The sequence below is a fragment of the Cupressus sempervirens genome, chromosome 5, assembly GCF_028749045.1.
Source record: "Cupressus sempervirens isolate cs-2001-9-10 chromosome 5, ASM2874904v1, whole genome shotgun sequence".
NCBI classification, from domain to species: Eukaryota; Viridiplantae; Streptophyta; class Pinopsida; order Cupressales; family Cupressaceae; genus Cupressus; species Cupressus sempervirens.
In genome coordinates this window covers 313,210,792-313,233,846 of record NC_143122.1, presented here as the reverse complement: position 1 = coordinate 313,233,846, position 23,055 = coordinate 313,210,792, and positions in this window count along the sequence as shown.

Sequence of the window (23,055 nt, the reverse complement as noted above, 5' to 3'; positions counted from 1 at the left end):
ATGGCTTACGGGCCAAGGGATTCAAGGCAGGCTTGCCCTTGTGCCCAATAGTAACCCATTCTTCTTTTTTTCCTTCGGCCTGTTTAATAGGTGCCACTATAGGTTGGGGTTTGACCCTAGGCGTAGCCAAAGGGAAATCCCTGATCTTGTGTTTCGCAGACTGGCACCTATAATAGGTGTTAGGTAGGTTCAAGTAAAACACCTTCTGTGAGAAGGTTTGAGTGTCAATCTCGATTTCCATAGAATCCTAGAGATCTTTGGAAAGATCAACTTCAATGCAAACACGTCGCTGAGGGTGAGCATTAAAAAATTTCTCAGGCTCCTTGGTAACAACTTTGCCAAGGGCTTGGGCAATAGACTCAATGAAAGGCCAATAGGGCAAGGGTAGACCTAGGAATTCGACCCAAACAGGAACCCTAAGCTTTTTATCATCTGAGATAGTGAAGTCTTGGGACCATTTTTGAAAAACAAGCAGAGAGGAACGCACAAACCAAGGGCCATTGGTAAAGACTGCATCTGCTTGTGACGGGTTAGCAAAGTGAAATAAAAAGAAACCTTTGGTAAAGTTTTGCACAGCATCAAGGCGGACTCCGTAAGGAGTCCAACATTTGTTGACCCATTCTCTGAGCATAGCTTCAGGAGTCCTACAAATAAAATATCCTATCAAGGTATGTTGCTCTAACCAGTCACATGCAGCATCAAATTCTTGCAAAGGAAGGATAATATCAGGATTACCTCGTAGAAAACCTTTGGGACAAACTTGCGCGGGCGTTTGTTTGATGGTGGCGCCATGGCAGTCCAAAGCAACAACATGAGCACTAGAAACATTTGGTTCACCACTGGCTGAAGCCATTAAATCCTAACCTAAAGCTCCCATAGTAAATGCGGTATGACAAGTGCCAACAGAAGGGGAGTGCAAGCAAAGGGTTGTACGCAAAGAAAACTGAAAGTTCGCATGAAGCAAGAAAACCCTAGCAGAGCCCAAAAATATATAGAAGTTGAAATTCAAAAACTAAGAGAAGATTACCTCAAATGATAAATCATTAACTCTATCTTTACATTCGAGTTTCATTTCGAATGTAAAGTGGTTGTGAGTATGAGTATGAGTAAATTTAATATATTGTTGTGCCTTTAAATAAAAAATATTTAATGTTCGAGATATTTTTGGAATGATATTAAGTGGTTGAATTAAACAATTTAAGGTTATGTATGAGATATACATTGAAGATTAAGTTTAAATTTTCAAGGTGAAATGATATAATAAGCTATTTGAAATTACAATAAATATTTAGAAGGAATGTGTGTTTTATTTGAAATGGATCTGTTGATTAAGGACATATAATAGCTTATATATAGTTATATATATATATATATATATATAATATGCTGAGAGTCATCCTTCTTGAGGCACCTATTTTAATTCAAATCCTATCAAATTTTTATGTTAGGATTTAAATAAAATAAGTGCCTCGAGAAGGATGACTCTCAGCATACATATATATATATATACATACATACATACATATATATATATATATATATATATATATATATATATATATATATATATATATATATATATATGTATGTATATATATATATATATATATATATGTATGTATATATATATATATATATATATATGTATGTATGTATGTATATATATATATATATATATGTATGTATGTATACATATATATACATATATGTATACATGTATATGTATATACATGTATACATGTATATGTATATATATGTATATGTATGTATACATATGTATATATATATATATATATATACATATATATATACATATGTATATACATATCTATATGTATATGTATGTATGTATATATATATATGTATGTATATACATATCTATACATACATATACATATATACATATACATACATATACATATATATACATATATATACATATATGTGTGTGTGTGTGTATATATATATATAAACTAGTTGTAGTGGCCACGCACCATGGAAGACATTATTTAAGAAATCTGGATGGTTATAGTTAGGAGCAAGTTATTTTATTATTATTAAATATATTTGTATAAAAGTTACTATAAAATTATTCTTCAACATTTTTTAATTTTAATTCTATATACAATGTTTTATTTGCATAAATTTGATTTGTTTTTATTTTAAGGATTTTGGTACATAAAATGTTATAGTTAGGAGCAGAGTTATGGTTGGGGTTAGGGTTAGTGTTATGACTAAAATTAAAATTATAGATAGAGTTAGGATTATAGTTAGCAGTAAAGTTAGGGTTACAATTAGAGTTAGACTTGGAATTAAAGTTAGGGTTAGGGTTAGTGTTAGAGTTAGACTTAGGGTTAAAATTACCTAGGGTTAGGGTTAGAGTTAGAATTAGAGAGTGTTAGAGTTCAATTAGGGTTAGGGTTATAATTAGGGTTAGAGTTAGGGATATAATTAGGGTTACAATTAGGGTTATGATTAGAATTAGGGTAAGAGTTAGAATTATAGTTAGGGTTTGAGTTAAAGTTAGAAAAAGGGTTAGAGTTAGAGTTAGGGTTAGGGTTAGAATTAGAGCTAGCATTAGGATTAGAATTAGAGCTAGGGTTAGAGTTAGAGCACTAGTACATTAGGCTCCCATTTTCGACCAAAATTTTTGACCAAAGGCCTATTTGGGTTGTTAATTTTTTTTTTTTTGAAAAAATGGGCTCGATATGGTCGAAATTTCGACCAAATTTTGACTATTGTAAAATTGTTTAAATTTTGACCTTGAAAACATAAGAAAAAAGGTCACGATAGTGTTAATTTTGTTCTGGGGCAGACCGTGATTGCAATGGGTAGGAGTTTGGTGTAGGGTCAACAGGAGAGGAGAAAGGAGGTAAGAATCTAGTCATTAGATATCATTCCAATTTTTTTATCTATCAAAAAGTTGCAGAGGCAGATTCCAAAGCTATTCAATGTTTTTACATTTTCTCTTTCTCTTCTACTCATCGCAATTTTAAAAATAGAGCGACTGTTAATTCTTTCAGGTCACAAAGTTGTTTTATAGATGATGTTTAGGTTCAGGGTTAGCATATATTTAAGTGCAAGGATAAAGCTGTGGAAAATTTATATTTTTGATATAATGCAATATTCATTTTTTATATTTCTTTTGCATGCAGGGAATCTCAAGATGTCTTGCTGTTGGAAAAATCTAGATTAGAAACAAAGAATGTAATATGCCATAGCTACTCCCATTTGCTTTTTCACTCAAATTAGCAGCATTACCTCTGACAGAATTTGATCCAGACCCATTCACATAGGTTTGTGGCCATTTTACTGTAGATTTCTTTGCAAGACATTAAACAAGAACTCAATCTTTGGGAGGATTGATATATTGTAGAACATCTATATCTGCATTCCTTTCCTCTTCATTCCAGTAGTTTATTTTCATCTTTCTGTATGGCTTGCATCCACAACATGACCTTTTTGAGTCAGGAGTCTTTTTCACTACTTTATTTAAAGAAGAAAGGAAGCTTAGGTTGCAAGTTTTCAAAAGAACTTCACTATAGAGTTTGGAGCCCCAGCAATGTAAATACTATGAGGAAACTATATGAGATGCATTGTTATAAGTTATACAGGCTTTCCTGGTGCAATCTAGAAGTACCATTTTAAGGAACTGTTTCTCCAAAATAGAAAATTTAATGTAGTGATTCTAGCAGATGACGTGCAGATGGGTATGCTTGTGTGGGATAAAAAAGAAGAAGAAAAGAAGAAATTTTCTTTATCATCTCTAGCTAAAGATGCAGCTCATACTCTTGAAGCTGTGTTATATTCTCTCATAGATAGTCCTGCTATAAATAATTATTCATTTTTTCCCTCATTCTTGTGCTTTGAATGATTAGGAGTAGCATGTATCTTGTTGGTGTTTCAAATTGCTGAAACTATCAAGCAACAAAATGCTTAATATCACAGTGAAATGACTCACACAATCTAGGGATTAGCCAATTCCCAATATCAACTATATGAATGAATCACTATAACCCAACTTCAACAAAACCAAATGATGGTTTCCTACTCTTTTGGCTCTACTAAGCCAAGGCGGGTATACCTAGGGATAATTCTAATGCAACTGTGTATGAAATTATCTTAGTTTCATTCTGATTCTCATCTATTACCTTCACATACATACATAGCTCACTTCAATTCTTCAATGCTCTCAAACTTATACACATCCCTTATCAGTAGATCTGGTCATAATTCTCCTAAAATTTACAAATATTCCTGGAAATAACAACTACCTAAGACTCAAGAATTAGATATAATTGAGTTGAGATCGGCATTTATAATTCTTGAACAGGATTGAAATAATTTTGATTTTATAAGATTACTTGATATGCAACAGCAAAATTCATCCTTGTTTACTTCTGAGTTATAGGACCAGTGCCTTATCCATTGGGCAAGAAATTTACTATTGGTGGGAGATCTAATTCAAATAACTTTTATAAGAATTAATCAACTGCAATCACCCATCTCCATTCTTATGCAATATCCCTTTTATGAACTCATAAAACCTACTGATTTACTAAAGCATTTATATAATTGCTTGAATTAGAAGCAACAATAAAACTAGCATACAACCCATCCAAACTGCATTCAACCAAATAAACCTTATTTAAATGACTTCAAAATAAACAAACACATAAACTGGAGACAGAAATTGATGACACAGATATAGTGTCAGACCATCACAATGCCTTGAAAACTCATTTATATGGATATGAGTTGCAACAAGCAAAGGGAAAATGTGATTGACAGGTGTCCAAGGAACAAAAAATTACACAAAAGACAAAAAGGTCACAACAGAATACCAGGCATATCAAATATTCTTTTAGGTAGGCCCGTTCCTGTTACTGCTATACTTATCAACTTTTGATTTGTCTCTCATTGTTTCGGATCCTCAGAATATGTGGCTACTAGGCTAGCTAATGAGGGGTGATCTTGTGATGCCTTCAGATCAGTTTGTTCCTGTGGGTTTTCACTGCTTTCACCTTGAGTAGGCACTATTTCCTTTTCACTTTCTTCTTCCTTCAATTCTGGTGCTTATGTGTCAATGACCTGCACCTCATCTTCTTGTTCCCTATCATTATTTGAATTGCCTTCCTCCAACTGCTGGTCTGAAGGAATATCTACCATCCATGTGTTAAACTGTATGTCATCCGGTCAGCTGAACCACAGGATATCATCTTGTTTCTTTAATATATAATCAGCCTCCTTTTCAAAACCAACAAATTCTTGCCTCAAAGAATAAAAAAAAACTAGACTTTAACCAATTCCTCTGTCATGGTGGCCCACCAAGCATCCCCCTTTTCATTAACAAATTTATTTATCCTTATGCAGAAAACGTCATCCAGTTGTTTACTCCATTCATCCTTATTTTTCAATTGGTTCTTTCTATCCAAAGCACAAGGAAACAGATCAAATTTTTTATTCTTGTGTTTATTCAAATAAGAAACAATTTTCAATTGCAAAGCAACTCTCCTATTATCAAAATCTGTCAAGTCATTAGCAATATCATATAATTTTTCAATATGGTAATTTGAAGACCTTATAACTAAATAACATAAAAGGGTGATTTCTTTTTCCCCTTTTCCCCACTTGTTAACAATAGGCTTGAGAATTTCATCATGGGTTTTCAGTTGCTCCCATATACTTATTACTCTTGCCAACTGATCAAAAAACAAGGGCCATTCAATCTTATCTACCAAATACATTAAGGCCTTTCTAAGCTTATCCTCAGATTGCATATTTAACTCTACATGTAAAGCCCATAGCTTATTTTTTTCTTCTTCAAAATCCTCAGTTGTATAATATTCTGGCCTTTGAGCTATGTCTAGTAGTTCTACAAGGGGGGTGGATTTAAAAGGTTCCATTGGAGGATGAGGGTATGTTATTCTTGGCCTTGTGGACTTCCCCATTACCTTGTTTTCAAGTTCAATTCTCCTTTTTACCTCCCTATTATAGGTCTCAAGAAGTGTTTCATATTTATCCTATAACTCAGACATGACCTATTCGTCCTTCTTTGCAGCATCCAAAAGAAACTTGGAAGATTCCACATTCCAAGATGCTACCTGCACATTTGAGGTATCAACAACTTTTCTCACAATTAAGCTTCCCATCAAGCCAGAGTCATCTGATTGCGATGATGTGGGTCTGGATCCTCTTCTCAGTAACCAACTGACCAATGCAGCTTGATCTTCAACGAATGCAGTGCCTTGAAAGTTCTCTTTATTCTGGTCTTGCAAAGTCAATTTATTTGAAACAGAACTAAAAACTAAAGCATCAGCAATATCCAAATTTGGCAACAATAAAATTTTAGATGCCTTGACCATTTTCCTCCTTTCCTCAGGGCTTATATTCTGCAATTCTTTTATCATTTCTTCTTTAGTTTGGTTCTGAATGGAAGTTTCATCCATTTCTAGATGCTCTATTTTCATCTTTTTACATTTCTCCTCAAAAATGTTCATGTTTGCCCTCCATGCAAACTGATGAAAAGCCCTAGATTTAACAAAACTATCATTAGTCAAAAATTTATGACTTTCCTGCTCTAACACAGGGTCCAATTCCCTGCCACTATAATCTGCTATAGTTAGATCCAAACTTGGGAGGGAAGGTTCTGGAGGGTTACCCTCATCTAATTCTGCTTGAGTAATAAAAATACCTCCCTATGATCCCATTTTTTCGATCTGTTCACCAGTGAGATGTTCTTCTCCAATCCTCAGAGGGGACTGAGTGGGCAAATATTCCTCAACTTGAGGCCTTTCTTCTGTTATTACCTTCTGCCTCTTAGGACTAGGCTCATCAGGTCTCTCCTCTTGGGCTATACTAGTGGGTCCTTTTATTTGTTTACCCTTATCTATATGAACCCTTTTATTTTGAATTATAGTATACCCAGGCCTCTTTTGTACAATTATTTTACCAGCTCCCACATTTGGGGTGAAAGCCAATCTCCTTATGACCTCTCTAGCCTTATCAGGATAGGAATAAATAAAAATTTCTTTCTTTTCATTCATGACTTCCATTATTTCAGGGAAGGTATTCATGAGTTTACTTATTTTGTTAGCCTCTGTAATAGCATTATCTAAAGGATCATATTTATTATCAAAACAATGAATGAATTATAAGACCCGGGAATAAACTCTCCACTTTTCCTTTTTAGTTTCCTGCTCCTGCAATGAGAATTCATTTCTTATAATGTCCTCTGGATAATAAGAATCGTGCTTGAGAAGTCCCAACTTGATTCTATGCCTCAACATCTGATTGAAAAATCCCTCAGAATCACAAAAACAGGGATGAGAGACAGCCATCATATACTGCTCCAAAATTTTATGCAAAAAGAGCCATCCCCCTTTTTTAATCACAAATTGATGGGCCACTGTGTAGGTAGGGAAAATTGACCCTAATTACCTTTTCAAAAAAAACATTTCTTCAACTCCCCCTAACTGCCACAAAACTTCAGCCACTCCTACCTTCAAAGGTACTTGGTAAGGCAAAACATGAGGACTCCCTTTAAAACCATATATTCTAAAAATAGTAGAAACAGAGTAAGGTATGATATCTCCCCAATTATGTGAAACTTTCAAGTCATGGGGGTTATCCATAGGCCTAATGAGACTCATTAGTGCTTTAGGGATTCTAGGATTGTCACTCAATATAAGGAACCTCAGCTTAGAAGCAAAATATCTATCAAATATGACAAAACTAGCATTACTTGCATCCCAGGTCATATCTGCACTCCACAACTAGACTGGTAGTATTTCCCCATTCTCCTCTCTGTTTAGTTCCATCTTATTACCAAAATATGTCACTCCTTTGAACAAAAACATATCTATTAATAGAGAGTAGTGACCAAAAGTTTTTTCCACCTTGCCCTTCGCAATCCCAACTAAACCAATGTGAATTTCTTCAACAAAAAAGGAAGCAAAATAAAAAATAACATCTACACTGAAGGAAGCAATCTGAACCATCATGTACATGAAACCAATGGGCATAAGTTCTTGCTCATCTTCACCAAAAACTTGGCATAAGGTCCTGTATATCTCTATAGCCCAGGAAGTAAAAATACTCTTCTTAAAAGGGTCTCTAGAGGTTGTAGTAATTACTGGCAAAGTTCCTATTGTACCAATATGTTCCCTCAGTGCACCTACCCTGATTACATCCTTCTTTGCTTTATATTCATTCTCTAATTCTAATAGATTGATTTGCACATGGTAATCTGATAATGGTTCCAGGTGAAAAACCTCTCTAATTTCTTCAGGAGTAATCAAGACCAGAGGCACAACATCCTTTCTTCTTACAACCCTAATGGCTTGGTCATAATTCGTAGCAATGGCTTCAAGCAAATCATAATCCATGAAAACACTTGGGACTACTAACTTTCCCAAATCAAAATTCCAGACATTAGCATGCGGGGCAAACAACTTCCTTTCTGAAAACCACTTTTTAAATAGGATAAGACCAATTTGAGTAGTTGTTGAATCCCTTACTCAATTCCCCTTATCATACAAGCCATCCACAATTTTAAGCCTAGGGATTAAGAAAATCAATTTTTTAACTCGTGCAGGCTCTACAGTAGACTCTAGGAGTAATTCTAATAAACCATCATGGACATTCCTATCCATATAGTTAATTTTCCTAGAAAATGGCTTCTTAGGAGTTATTTTGACAGTATTCAGAGAATTGGAATGCCACAGAGGTTATAGTATGAGTACTTACTTGACTTGTTGAACTTGTTCTTCTCTGAACCTCTGTAATTGATTTCGAACAACTAAGGAAGAGTTTTCACGTTCTTACCAAGCTTAACATGACGAAATCAATAGGCTCTTGTGCTCAGAAAATCTGCAATCTTTGTTCCCGTGGGACTAGAATTAATGAAAATCCCCTGTATTATACTCTATTTTTTCCACACGCAAAGCTTTCTTTTATCATAAATGCGTAGGATAGAAAAATAGAGTGGCATCGCATTTTCTTTTTTAAACTTGCACCATTGATCCATGAAAAATCCTACGACCTAGGAATGACAACTAGGCTGACTCAGCTTTCTTCTTAACACATTAGCAGTCAAACCAATAAAATACCTCCATCTATACCTTTCCTTCAAGGCAGGCACTTCAAACTGGGCCCACGGATGACCACAGACACGTGTCATCAACTCGCTAACTTGTTATACATAACTCTCGAGCACCTTTCCATAGCGAGCTAGTGATAACCATTAATCTTACTTTAATCGTGTGGTAGATAATTGAAACAACCTTTAAGAACACAATGGTGGGTCCCTTGCTCGTTAACTCACTATACTTATTTATTGCACATCTCCTCATAGTGAGTTATCGAGCATCGTCAATCTAGATTTGATCTTGCGATCAACAATTTATTACAATAGTGGTGGGCCACCACTCGCCAACTCGCTATACATAACTTCCAAGCACTTCTTCATAGCAAGCTAACGATGGCCTTTGATCCTAGCTCGATCTCATGATCAGAAATCTTTGTACTTTATACATGGGAAGTGGGTCCATGATACCGTTGTCGCTAAGCTGGCTCAACACACTGGCACATATATATTTTTAAATCTCTTGATGACATCACATGTCTTGGGCCTCGCCATGTTTATGACTTTCAGGTGGGTCGCTCTGTTGCTATCGACAAAAAAACCAACAATTTGGCTAGTGACATGGCGAGCTCTGATGAATCAAAGTTTTTTGGTTCAAAGACATTTCAATAGGACACCACCATGTAATTTGATTTGCACAGCTTAGCCTTATCATGTCACTCATTTGGGGCCCACCTTTGAGGATTTTTCAGTTGCATTACCATTTTTTGAGCAATCGCCACATTGCTACCGGCATAAAAACCACAAATCCAGCTAGTGATATGGCGAGTTCCCGTAAGCACTTTAAAAACAACACCTGAAAAAAGAAACTACAAAAGACAATAACTTGTAGAGGGACAAAAGTGAAATGTGCACCATATCTTCCTCGAGATCCTCAAAATTACTTTTGATCTCAGAAAGACGTTGTCTTTGGAAAATCTGGGCATTCGCTATATCACCACCGACAAGTCGCAAGTGTTTTTAGTTAGCGACTTGGAAATTTTTTGGATAAAATTAAACTTCGGTGACACCACTTACAAATATTTCCACGTGCCTTTCTTCTTGAAACTGACTGGTCTGGGACATTGTACATGGTCAATAGATCTTCCCGCCAACACATTTTGTGGCACCAGACTCCACTTTTTAGTATCACACATAATTCTTCGATGGTCACTACCTCACTATGCGTAACATACAAGCATCTTGCCATAGAGAACATGCGACAACCATAGATTCAAATCAGATTAGATGCCAAGATTAAAACCCCTTTTTCAAAAGACTTAACAACGACGATCAAACAGGTGGGAAAAGAATATTTGCTCCTTGTTTGTTTTTTTTTTTTCTTTTAAATTTTCGCGCTAGGAAAAACTTAAAAGGACAAACCTAAGGCTTTTCATAGATTTTTCAAAGGTATTGAAATATACTATGCCAAAACCTAAAGCCCTATGAATTATCAAAAACTTCTCATCTAATTTTTTTTATGATCCTAAGAAAATTTGATTCTCAAAAAATCAGACCAACATATCTGATGTACTCATTAAAAGATACTTTGTCCTCAATTGAGGGATCATTTTTGTACAATTTAATGTGAATAGTACACAAATTTTATTGCACGTTTATCTGCTAGATGTTAGGTATGTTGATTTGACATAATAAATTAGTGGCTGCTAGTTCTGACAGATTCAAACTTGTGAAAAAAATTCTAGAAAACATTTTTACTATCCAACATAGTTAACCTAAGAAACCAACAACTCCATGGATATATCCACACAACCTCTGTAAGTTTTTTATATGCATAGCTATGGATATTCTGTTTAAATTTTCAAATTTAGTGCCATCGACTTAAGTAGTCCTTGATATGTTCTACTGATAAGTTAGTGAGTCACTACTGATATGTAAGACATGGAAACAAATAGATTCTTATTATGGGCTGGTGTATTTATTGCTTTTGGGCACTAACATACTGCAGATCTTTACTTTTGCATTAGAAACCTTGTGACTGTTAAGCAGTACAAACTTAATAATTTTACTACCTGGATCAGTGGGATCAAGAATGCTTTCAAGCACAGATCTAGGTCATTTCTTGATTTCCAACTCTTCAACTATTTTTTGTCAAATTTTCACATAACTCTTGTATCACTTCCAGTCCTCCAATAAATTCCTATTTACTTTGTGTTCTTGTGCTGTAACTTTTTAAGCTAAGCCAAAGCTTTTTGATGTCATGGTTTCATGCTTGCATGTTTATCTATTCAGTGAGATACATTATATGATCTTTTTCCTGTTGACATGATGAATTTTGAAGAATGGATTGGTGATGCCCTTTTGCATACTTCATTCCTGCATTTGTAGAAATGTTTCTTTCATACAGTTACTTGAATTTGTAAGAGTAGCTTGGATAGCTATGGACATTTTAATCTATAAAATATATACCTCCACTTGGGTCTACTCACCATGTCATCATTATAGAAAGTTAATTTACAACAAGGTAGTGCATTGTAACATTGTGAGGCCTTAGTTTTATTTGTTATTTTAATATAGAATTGCAAATAGACAATAGCTTGGGAATAGTAAATAGTTTCTAGCTATTGCTTCCAAGTTCAATGACCCTTCTCATGTTTGTAGTTGTATCTAATTCCAAGCACTATTGCATAAACAATGATGTAATTTCCACATTTGAGTGGTAACTACCTTTTGCCATAAGATAGCCATCCCCCAACATAATGGACACTTTATGCACGATTTCATTTGTTTTGAATTTCATTTTTTTCAATCTATTCTAGGAAACTTTCCCCAAAAATACAATCATTGCTTTTGTGGCCTGAAGAGAGAAATTTGCCAACATTGTCAGTGGAAAGGTGGTATTCACTAGCCACCTCTAAGCATCCAAAAGCACCTTTGAATGTGGTATCCCTTTTGAGATCACAATTTCTTCCACACAAGACATCTACCACTCTGTAGAGGATTACGAGCAATGCATTTTTGAGTTTGTATTTGACTTGTGTACTTGCCTATCTTCTCATCAATCCTTGGCATTGATTCTCCTTAGGTCCATGAAGGTCATTGCATGCATGTGATTCTTTGACTCGATGGCCACATTAGAAAGTTGGGTTGCATCCATGCTTCCCTCTTTTTTTACCATAATATTTTGAAACTTTAGAATGTTGCAAGTAGACTTGAGAGGATCTCCATCACTTTGTTAATTCTCTAGTAATACAATCTCCCCTAGGAAAACATTTTTCATGAAAAGACGATGTCCTTCCAAATGCAATTTTACAATTGTGATTGACTTTGGTAACTAGACCCAAGCACAACCTTAGCTTTTGCTATGTTATTGGCTCCAAGAATCGATTTCTATGTATTTAAATATGATGTATCTTCTTTTGAGCTTGCTATTCCTCATTGAATACTAGAGATTGTCAAAATCAAATGTGTTTAAGCTAGATTTGAGATTGTGTTGGATAATCTTGCCACACATCTTAGATTTAATTTTTGTGTTTTTTTGAAAATTATTCAGGATTGGGCAATAAAAACCCAATAATCTAAAAGAATGCTACAGTAGCACATTACCAACCATCCAATATTATTATTAATTAAGTGTGAACTTAGTCCCATCACAAATAAAGATACTAATAAAGATACTCATTGTATTCAGGTGATGTTTCCATCTCTATCATCACCTATCATTATTTGCAGCAACTTACACATATTCATAAGGATCATATCACAAATCACACACATCGTGATTATAATGAGCACCTGTCTCATATACAAAAAATTGCTCATACACATCATAGGTACACAAGTTAATTAGCTTGCCATACATCACATACATAGTATGTAGCTCCAATATACATCACAAAGACTATAGTGACCTGCTCACACGTAAATCACAAGACATCATAAATATATAATCTGGAATCATTAGGTTCATGCAATAGTTAATATTATCGGCATATCCATCATTTGAAACCTCTTTTATCACCATAGTAATTGGCTGTGAGTTTCATTGAAAAGTTGTTGTTATTTGTCATACAGATACCAATTTTTTGGAGTTGGTGGGATTGTTTTAATCATGAATAGAAATTTTTGTGTGGGAAGAAAAGTGAAGAATGGAGTTCCTCTGAGAACTCTAGCAAGGTTGCATCAGTGGCAGCAGGGATGCAATTTGGATGGGCTTTGCAACTCTCCTTGTTGACGCCATATGTGTAGGTTTTAGGTATTCCTCATACATGGGCTAGTTATATATGGCCGTGTGGCCCTATTTTTGGCATGTTTGTGCAACCAATAGTGGGGTATTATAGTGATAGATGCGAGTGCTCCCGGGGAAGAAGGAGGCCATTTATAGTTATGGGAGCATGAATTGTGGTAATGGTAGTTATGCTCATTGGATTTTTAGTAGATTTGGGATATATGTTTGGTGATTCAATCTCATACAGGCCAAGAGCTATTACTATTTTTTTTTGAGGTTTTGGCTCCTTGATCTTGCCAACAATACGCTTCAAGGGCCTTACAAGGCAATCCTAGCAGATTTATCAGGTATGTCATGCTTATATTGTTTTGCTATTTGTTGCAATGGTATCTAGAAAGTTTATGTTTAAGATGATGGTTAAGGCCTTACTTACAGCCTTTTTGAGCTACATTTCTTTTTCCCCTCTCTTTTTTTCAATGTCATCTTGTAGTATTGTTCAAGGTAATAGTCAACTTGCAAAAATTTGTCCTATGTTGGTGTTAGCTCCAACCCCACTTGAACAATGACCATTTATAGAAAATTTCCAACAAAAAGTACCATGTATAAAACAACTCAAATGTTTAGAGAAAGAAAGCTTTTTGATTAATGCAAAAATTTGACATTTCCCACCTCTCGAGGTTTTCAATCTTCAATGCCCAATGTTCAAGACTTTTCCATGAAGGGTTGTCTGGGAAAACCTCCTTAGCTTAGCCATGTAGAAAATAGACCTTGAAGGAAGTATATGTTTACATAATGTCTCTGTTAAGATTAGCCATTACAGGATGGTGAGGTGATTAATTTTTAATCTACGGAGACTAATGTTTAGATTCATGAAACTATCACTGTATTAATCCACAATCAACTATATTTATTCCCTTCGGAGAAAGTTTTACCTATGGGATATTTTTTATTTACCATTTAGAAAGGGATGTACCAATTATTTTTTCTTTCAAAAATTTCATCAAGCAAAATATTTCGTTACCATATCTCATCATAGGTCTTTGAAATTGTTTCCTTACCACATTTAAAGAGGCTTTGGTTGAAGCCAATAATTTCCTATGTTTTATCATTAGATTTCATTAATGATTATAGAGTTCTAAAATTTAGTTCTTGATGGTTGTAATTTGAATAATTATGCTCATCAAAGACTATATCCCATTATCTTATGTTGAGCATTTTTGGTTAGGAGTGCATATTTCATCAAAGGCAGTGCTAGATAGGTTTGAATTTTTTATATTCTAGTGTGTACCCATTAAAGACTCCTCTACTGCAAATGCAGTTTCTTTTATCAATGGAGAGACTTGCCAAAAAGAACATCCATACTTGGTTTATATTTCATTGACTGTATCCCAGAAAGGTCTGATTTCTTCACATTCCTTGGAGAGGGACATTGTCCATAGGGAATTTCACTCCAAGGAAAAATTTGTTCATTTTCATGGGCTAAGTAGTGCAAATTTTGAGGGAAAAATTCTGAATCTCCCTATCATTCAAGGACTCAATATAGTGTTTCCATGAGCAAATTTTTCTCTTCACAAATAGCCACAAGAAATTAAAACTAAGCAACCATAAATGAACTCTAGATTGTATTCTCTTGCTAAATGAAGGAATTTAATTTGATGAATGAAATATTTTACTGAATTCTAGCACCTCTTGAAGCTCCACCCATATGTATTTCTAAATGCTTTTCCTCTGGTAGGAAAAAACCAGAGACGAACTAGGAGTGCTAATGTCTTTTTCTCACTATTTATGCTAGTAGGGAATGTGTTAGGATTTGTGAGTGGTTCTTACAGTAAATGGTATAAAATTCTTTCGTTCACAAGAACAGAGGCCTGTGGTGTTAGCTGTGCTAATCTAAATTGTTTGTTTAGTACCCATTGCATTGATGTGACACTTACAAGGTTGAAGTATTGCAACTTCCTAGAAGGTCTGTCTACTCAATTCCATGATGATCTAACTTTCCTTGATCCTTAGGAGAATGATGCAGGAGCATCAAGGTCAAGGTTGAAGGCATGAGAAGACATTAAGGTCTCAAGGTAACCAACATGACCATGTTAGAATAGTTGATGTAATAAGACCCTGTGAAAGTCCTTTTTGATATGTTTGTAATCATTTTAGTTACATTTGAAAACATTAATTAACAAAAACCATATGTACAGATATAAACATTAATCACAACATGTCCAATTTATTTGTAGGTATATTTTCCTGTGAAGAAAGACCATGCCTGACAATATGAACCCAGAACAAAATAATGAGACAATGGCTGCATTGTGGGCTTAGTTTCGAAGAAAACCTAATAAATTTTATTGTCCTTGCAAAAAGTGTAAGGGCTTAAATAATTGAAGAATTCTAATCACAACAGCCTAGAGTCATTGTAGGCAATATGGTCATGTTGAACGGGGCCACAATTTTTGTCCATTACTGAATATGGATTTCCTACTAGAGGAACATGGAGGTGTGAATATCCAAGTTGAGGATAACACTACCATGGAAGAAGATGATAATGTGCCAGAGGAGATGATTGAAGAAGATGGTATTGAGGCAAGTGATGAAGAGGCTCACAATGATGGTACTAGCGAATCTGATAATAATGATGAAGATGGTCTTGATATACCTTTACTTGAGAAGGCACACGAGCCCTTATACGAAGGCTCCCAAACAACTCTATTGTTGGCTATAGTGTTTTTGGTGAACTTAAAGGTTATGAATAGTATATCCAATGTAGCAATGTCACGTATGCTAAGGTATGTCATTTTTGTCATCTTCAATGTTAGCATACAGTTACTATTCATTATATTAACAATGCATATTTGTTGTTGTAGGTTGATTAGTGAGTTTTTATTACCACCATCAAACATTTTGCCTCATTCGTATCGAGAATTATCTAACATTATGGATCAGATTGGAATGAAGTATCAGACAATGCATGCATGTCCCAATGATCACATTCTATATCATAAGCAACATGAATTTGCAAAAGAATGCCCTGATTGTCATGTTAGTAGATATCAGTCAGATCAAATAACAAAAAAAGTACCTCACAAGGTTCTTTGGTACATTCCCATTATTCCACATCTTGAACAGTTATTTAGGTGCACTAGCTTGGCACAATTTATGGATTACCATGCACGCAATAGAAGTTAGGATGACATTATGTGAATGCCTACCGATGGTTCTGCATTTAAAGAGATAGAAGAAACATGGTCACACTTTAAAGAAGAACCTTGTAATCTAAAACTTCATTGGCAGCGGACAATGTCAATCCATATGGAGATATGAGATCTGTTTACTCAGTATGGCCTATTTTTGTTATTAACAATAAAATTTCTCCTTGGATGTCCATAAAGAGGGAGCAGATAATGTTGTCAATGATTGTGCGAGGTATTTTTTAATTTTATAGTTATCTAAATTAATTTATAAATAGTGCATGAAAATGGTTATAATAATTATGTAATGTTTATGTTCATTCAATTGCTAGGTAAATACCAAGTTAAAGATATGAACGTGTATATTAAGCCCCTAATTGATGAGTTGTTGAAGCTATGGAATGGCATCACTATGTATGACATCTCTAGACTAATAGGACATTGACAATTTCAATTCCATACTATGCTTGTATGGACAATACATGATGCCCCTAGGCTAACTCATTTTTGCGGTATGTTATATTGTTAAGATTACATATTTTTGGTATGTTATAGTGCTTACAAATTACTATTGAATGCTTAAGTTGTGCATGATCATTGTACATGATCCAATTATACATGATCTTTTAGGTCTTCAAACAAAAGGAAAATTTGCATGTCCAGTTTGTGGTCCGAAGATGAAATGTCGTCATTCGAGAAGTCTAGGAAATCAAGTGTTTGATGAGTTTAGACACTTTCTCCACCATAATCAAATTGCTGAAAAACATCTTTTCAATGGGAAAGAAGAGACATCATCAAGGCCACGAAGAATGAAACCTTATTTATGGAAGTTGGAATACGATTGACTAAATCGTCAAGCTAATGTCCAATTGGTTGTCCAAAGTTTACAATTTGTATTTTGATATTGTCTTATATTTACTAATGCTAGAACTGATGCTCATGAAGGTCTTCAAGGCATCAATGACCAACTTCCTAGAGGAATGAAAAGTTATCCTACTCAATTTAGTAGGTTACCATACTACAAGGATCCCCTAATTGCGCATTTTTTTGATGCTATGCATATTGGAAAGCATGTAACAGAGACACTATGGAAAATGTTGGATGGAAGGCGTGATAGAGAACAAATTGCTAAAATTTGTATTGACATTCATGAATCTAATCATGCACTAAAAGTTTTGATTGAATCAAATAGGAATGGAGACCACATAAATACAAGTGCCCTTCTTTGGTTATTAATAGAGCAACAAAGTGATGCATTAAAAGAAGTCATAAAAAAAAAAAAATTTCCAATAGGATTTGCTACAAATATAAGCACTCTTCTATCAAAGAAAGGTGATTTTGGGCTAGTTTTGAAGACACATGATTGGCATACCTTCCTTAAGGTAAGTCATGTTTTCTATTTACAGTATATTTGTAAGATTGAATGTAGTACCTGTTGCATTATTTAATAATATATTGAAATGATCATTTTTTAATGATTGCAGTTCGTCCTACCTCTATCCCTTCCACAATAGTTTGACAACAGTATTAAAAAAGTTATATATGATCTTGGAAAATACATGAGGTTAGAAGAGTGTTTTTTCTTAGATTTTTAGCTTTTTATTTGAAATCTATTGTATAATTTTATTTGAAATCTCTTCTATGTATTTTTGTGTGTTGAATCTCTTTTAGGTGGTTATCATCTAAAGAAATTGATAAAAAAGATATAAACTATTGGAAGAGAAAAATTCCACATTTTATGTGTGAAATGCAAAAGTGTTTACCTCCAACATTTTTCAATGCTCAAGAACACTACCTCATAGATCAAGTTGAGGAGATTGAATTGTGTGGACCTGTACAAGCTAGATCAATGTGGATGGTTGAGAGGCATTTGAAATTTATGAAGGGCTTGGTTTGAAAAAGAGCACGCCCTAAGGGTTCTATGATAGAGGGATATATGATATACCAGACCATGGTGTATATCAGTGAATATCTTCCAAAGTTTGCAGCAGGTATCCATGTAGATTGCATTTGGGATCCCAACTGTAATGACAAATTCAAAGGGGAGTACCTGACAAGGAAAGGTAGATTGAAGAGGGTGAGAGGTAATTATAAGTTTTTTTTTTATAATTTAACAATTCTTATCCATCATCAATATATATAAGTTGTTTCTAACTGGTGTAATTGTCTTCTTTATAGTTGGTCATGAGTGGGATGCACTACACTTGTATATTGCAAACAATCTTGATTGGATGACAGTGTGGATTGAACAGTCTCAAGAAAATGGTCACTCATTAACATGGGATGGTGTTGCATCATTGGTTAAAGAAGCTCATCATAATGGAGATCTCAATGTTACACCAATGGTACTTGATCTAATATATGGCTTAGGAGATACAAAGGTATGCATAAGATTAATAATCATGAGACATAAGTTTAATATCAACTCATAGATCAATGAGAAAATTCTTGACATGTTTGAATAATTTCAAGTCAAACACCACAAAGCTATGTACTACCATGGCTATAAATTTTGCATAAAAAAGTTAGATGAAACGAAGAAAACATGTGATTTTAGGATAAAAGCTATCTTCGTGGTCACCAATATTTCATCTAGAACTGACATACATCCTCAACAATCTGAAAATTGATACTATGGCATTTTGGATGATATACTTGAGTGCGACTTTGATTCATTCAAAATAGTTCTAATTTTTTTCAAATGGTATAGGTTACGACTGAATCGAAATGATCCTGATAGGACTATTATTGAACACGACAGTAGATTTACTATGATTAATACAAAGTCATTTGAGCCAGTCGAAGATGAGCCCTATGTTCTTCCAAGTCAATGCGAGCAAGTGTTTTACTTTGGTGTTACAGACAAACCAGGTTGGTCATTTGTTGTTAGACATGACCCAAGAGGAAGGCCAGTAAAGTATAATGTGATTGAAGAAGAAGACATTGAAGAAGCACAAGAGGAAGTAAATGATTATCAGGAATGATAGTTACCCAGTGATGAAGAAGAAGAAGATGGTGATGATTTTGGTCATGCTAATGATAATGGCGATAATGATGATGATGATACTGATGACGATCATGATCACGGTGATGAAGATGGTGATGATCATGGCGATGATGGTCATGATGATGATAGTGATCAAGAGGATGATGATGGTGATGAAGATCGTGGTGGTGACGAGGACGATCAAAGTGACAAGTTCGATGATGATGATGATGACATGGATGAAGATCATGATGATCAATGAAATCTTCAGATATGATCAATGTCAACTATGATAGGGTCTTGTATGACCAAATATTTCTTTCCAAACCATATGTGCACATATAAACATTAAGTAGAACATGTCAAATATTTTTTTAGATATAAAAATTAGTTACACTAAATTTTTAACTTAAGACAAATGATTTACATATACAATCTACTTTATTATTAATATTTTTTTTGGTAAGTCTATTACTTCAATTTTGCTGCTGATTTCTAAGACTTATTAATTTTTTTCACAGGGCAATATGGATGCACCATCTCAGACACCTTCAATAGAGGTAAAAATTAATTATTGTAAATTTTAATGTTAATATAGAAACAAATGTCCTATTATTATGTTCTTTTCTTTGTGGCTTTGGAGTTATTTTGATGAAAGTATATGAATATTTGATGTCACAAATGATAGGGAAAAGCTACAATGATTGCTGATCAAATGCAATCTGAAATACAAGCATCATATCTACATGACATTGGCCTTAGTACTAACCTTGTATTCATCACCCAACAAATTACGTAAAGATACACTGATGAGCTTGTTAAAATTATCATCAAGGGTGATAGAAGTGAGGAGAAAGAGGCACTGAGAATAGAATTGGACCGCAGAATCCAATCTTTGAAAGTAAGAAGTAATAAAAGTTCAATAGATATTAATCTTTTATAGTATCTTATGGATCATGATCTCTAATTTAATGTGTTCTTGTATAGACATATGTGCCAGTTGTGAGGTTACATGGTGAACATGGTCAGGATTGTTGCGCAGTACCTTCGTGTAAGTAACACTTTGTTTGTTTGATCAACATTATAACACTTACCTTTTTCTTTGTGGATGTTTCTCTCTAGTATCCCATTTGATATTTATCCATTGCAAATGTCTTTGCTAACAATATTCTGTTCTTCAGCTCATGATGAAGTCGGGAGTCCTTCTTCAGTTGGCGGTCCACTATTGTCTGTTGCATTGTCGGCAATAAGGAGCACGCAAACATCATTTTCTATGCCTAGTAGAACTCCTAAAACCTTGTTTTTCTATATTTTGTAATGTGTTATATTTTGTAATGTCTTTCTACAAGTTGATGAACAATGAAGTAGCATATTAGTGCTTAAATGATGTCTACAGAAGCTTGCATACACACAAACACATGTATACACACACCACACATACATACATACATACATACATACATACATATATAGCCACACATAGAGAGACATGGACATAGGCAAGGAGGTAGACCAATAGAGAGCGGTACTAAAATTGTCATTTAATTGTATGATGTTTCAGTTGATAGAGCAATAGAGAGCAGTACTATTGAAGCTAATCCATTTTTTGGAGTAGTTCGTGTGATTAGTACTGGTTCTAATGGAGGGACATTGTTGCTAAATAAGAAAACTATGTTTCCATTAAGAGAATGAAAGCTTCCAAGTGCTTTAAAATTGATATTATTTAAAGTGTAAATTTAGTTTACTTTTACATTACTCATTTTGTACTAATAAATCCTTTATGTTTTTGTAGGTAATAATGCTTTCTTTGAACATCTTTTTCATATGGCATTGAGACTATTTGGACCCACCATACATAAAAGGTACGTAGTTTCATATCATTGTTACATAATTTTTTTTCCCTTCTATTTATTGTAATATATTAAAGTTATTAATCTAACAATCTATTTGTTTTTAAAAAGGTGGAATTTAAAAGCTGTGGAATTAAAAAATCAGCTGATTGCATCCATTGAGGAGAAATTTGGAAAAAACATTTTTGACACTGGCCTACTTCTGAAAAGAGTAGCAAATCATATAAAGACTGTGAGAGATCAATATAGAAGGGCTCTTAAGGATAACCCAAAGTACGATCGTCCTCTTATGATTCCACCAATGGAGTGGAATGAAATAATAGAAGATGCAAAGGAGAAAAGGCTATGTGAAGATAGAGATAATGAAGCAACACAAGGCAAAAAGAGGTATATCATTATAGAATTAAGTACATTATAATCATGCACTAATTATTGATATTTGTAAATATATAATCTAAGATATTTGAAATTGTTCATAGATTGCAAGACACATCCGTGGCTACAAAAGCGAGAATAGAAAAGGTTGGCCAACACAAACTTGGCTTTGGTGGCTATATGAATTTGCAGTCTCGACTTGTAAGTAAAGTAATGAATTTTGTATTTTTTTTTAATTTAATGTTGCAAACAGTTTTGTTTAATGAAACCATACATGGAAAATTGACGTTATCAAGCAAAAAACACAGGGCACAGATTTCAATGTGGAGGTCACAGATGAAGATAGAAAAATTTCCTTGAAGGAAGGCTATAAAGTTGTGGTTGCATGCCTACGTGAAGAATCTGTAAGCCTTGCCCAAGAATCCAGTGCACCAAATGATATCTCATAGGTAAATTGGTCAGATGAAAAGTAAATGAAATTAAATAGTTGAGAAGATTCTTTTTTGGTGTTAGTTTTAAACGTAAATTGACTACATAACAATGTGCATAACATTTTATTGCAGCCTTCATATCCTACCACAGAACCTACTCCTGACGAAGGCCATGATGTGCATTATAGTGGTGGAGATATTAATTTTCTATTGGAAATTAATTATGCAATTATGAATACAATTTAACATCTTCAATTGGAATTTGACATGTATGTTTTTTTTGAATATTTTAGAGCATGTTGAACATCATGCTGAAGTAGTGGACCATGTTCCAAGTGTTCAATATGTTGACGCGGTGGCGGATCAAAATGTTAATGTAGATGATGTGGCATTGTTAGGTAAGAAAAATGCATTTTATGTTGTACTCGTACTTATTACAAAATTGTAACAGTTAGAAAAAGAAAAAGAGTATGCCAATTTATCCCATTCACTTGTTCTTGCAATAGAGCCCCCTTTAGTGCAGCAACCTCCTGCTCTTCCAAAAAGAAGGAGCCATCATAATTTGACATTACACATGCCAGAAGAGGAGGAGAATGAAGCAGATATGGATGCTCCTATGAGCACTTTTCTTAAGAGAGCTCAGAAAAATAAAAATAAAATGATGTTTAAAAATCTTCTTTGATAAACCTTGTTGGATAATGAAAGAACTTTGTTTTAAGTAATTTTGTATGAATGATGCGTATTAATAGCAATTTTTAGTTTATGTTAATGAATATTGTTATGTGTTAATGAAGTTTTGATTAGTATTGTGTATTTAATGAATTTTATATCATATTAATGAATGTTATGTGATTGTATTGATTGAATGTTATAGTTCATAAATGGATGAATGAATGAATGAAGTATGTAATTAAA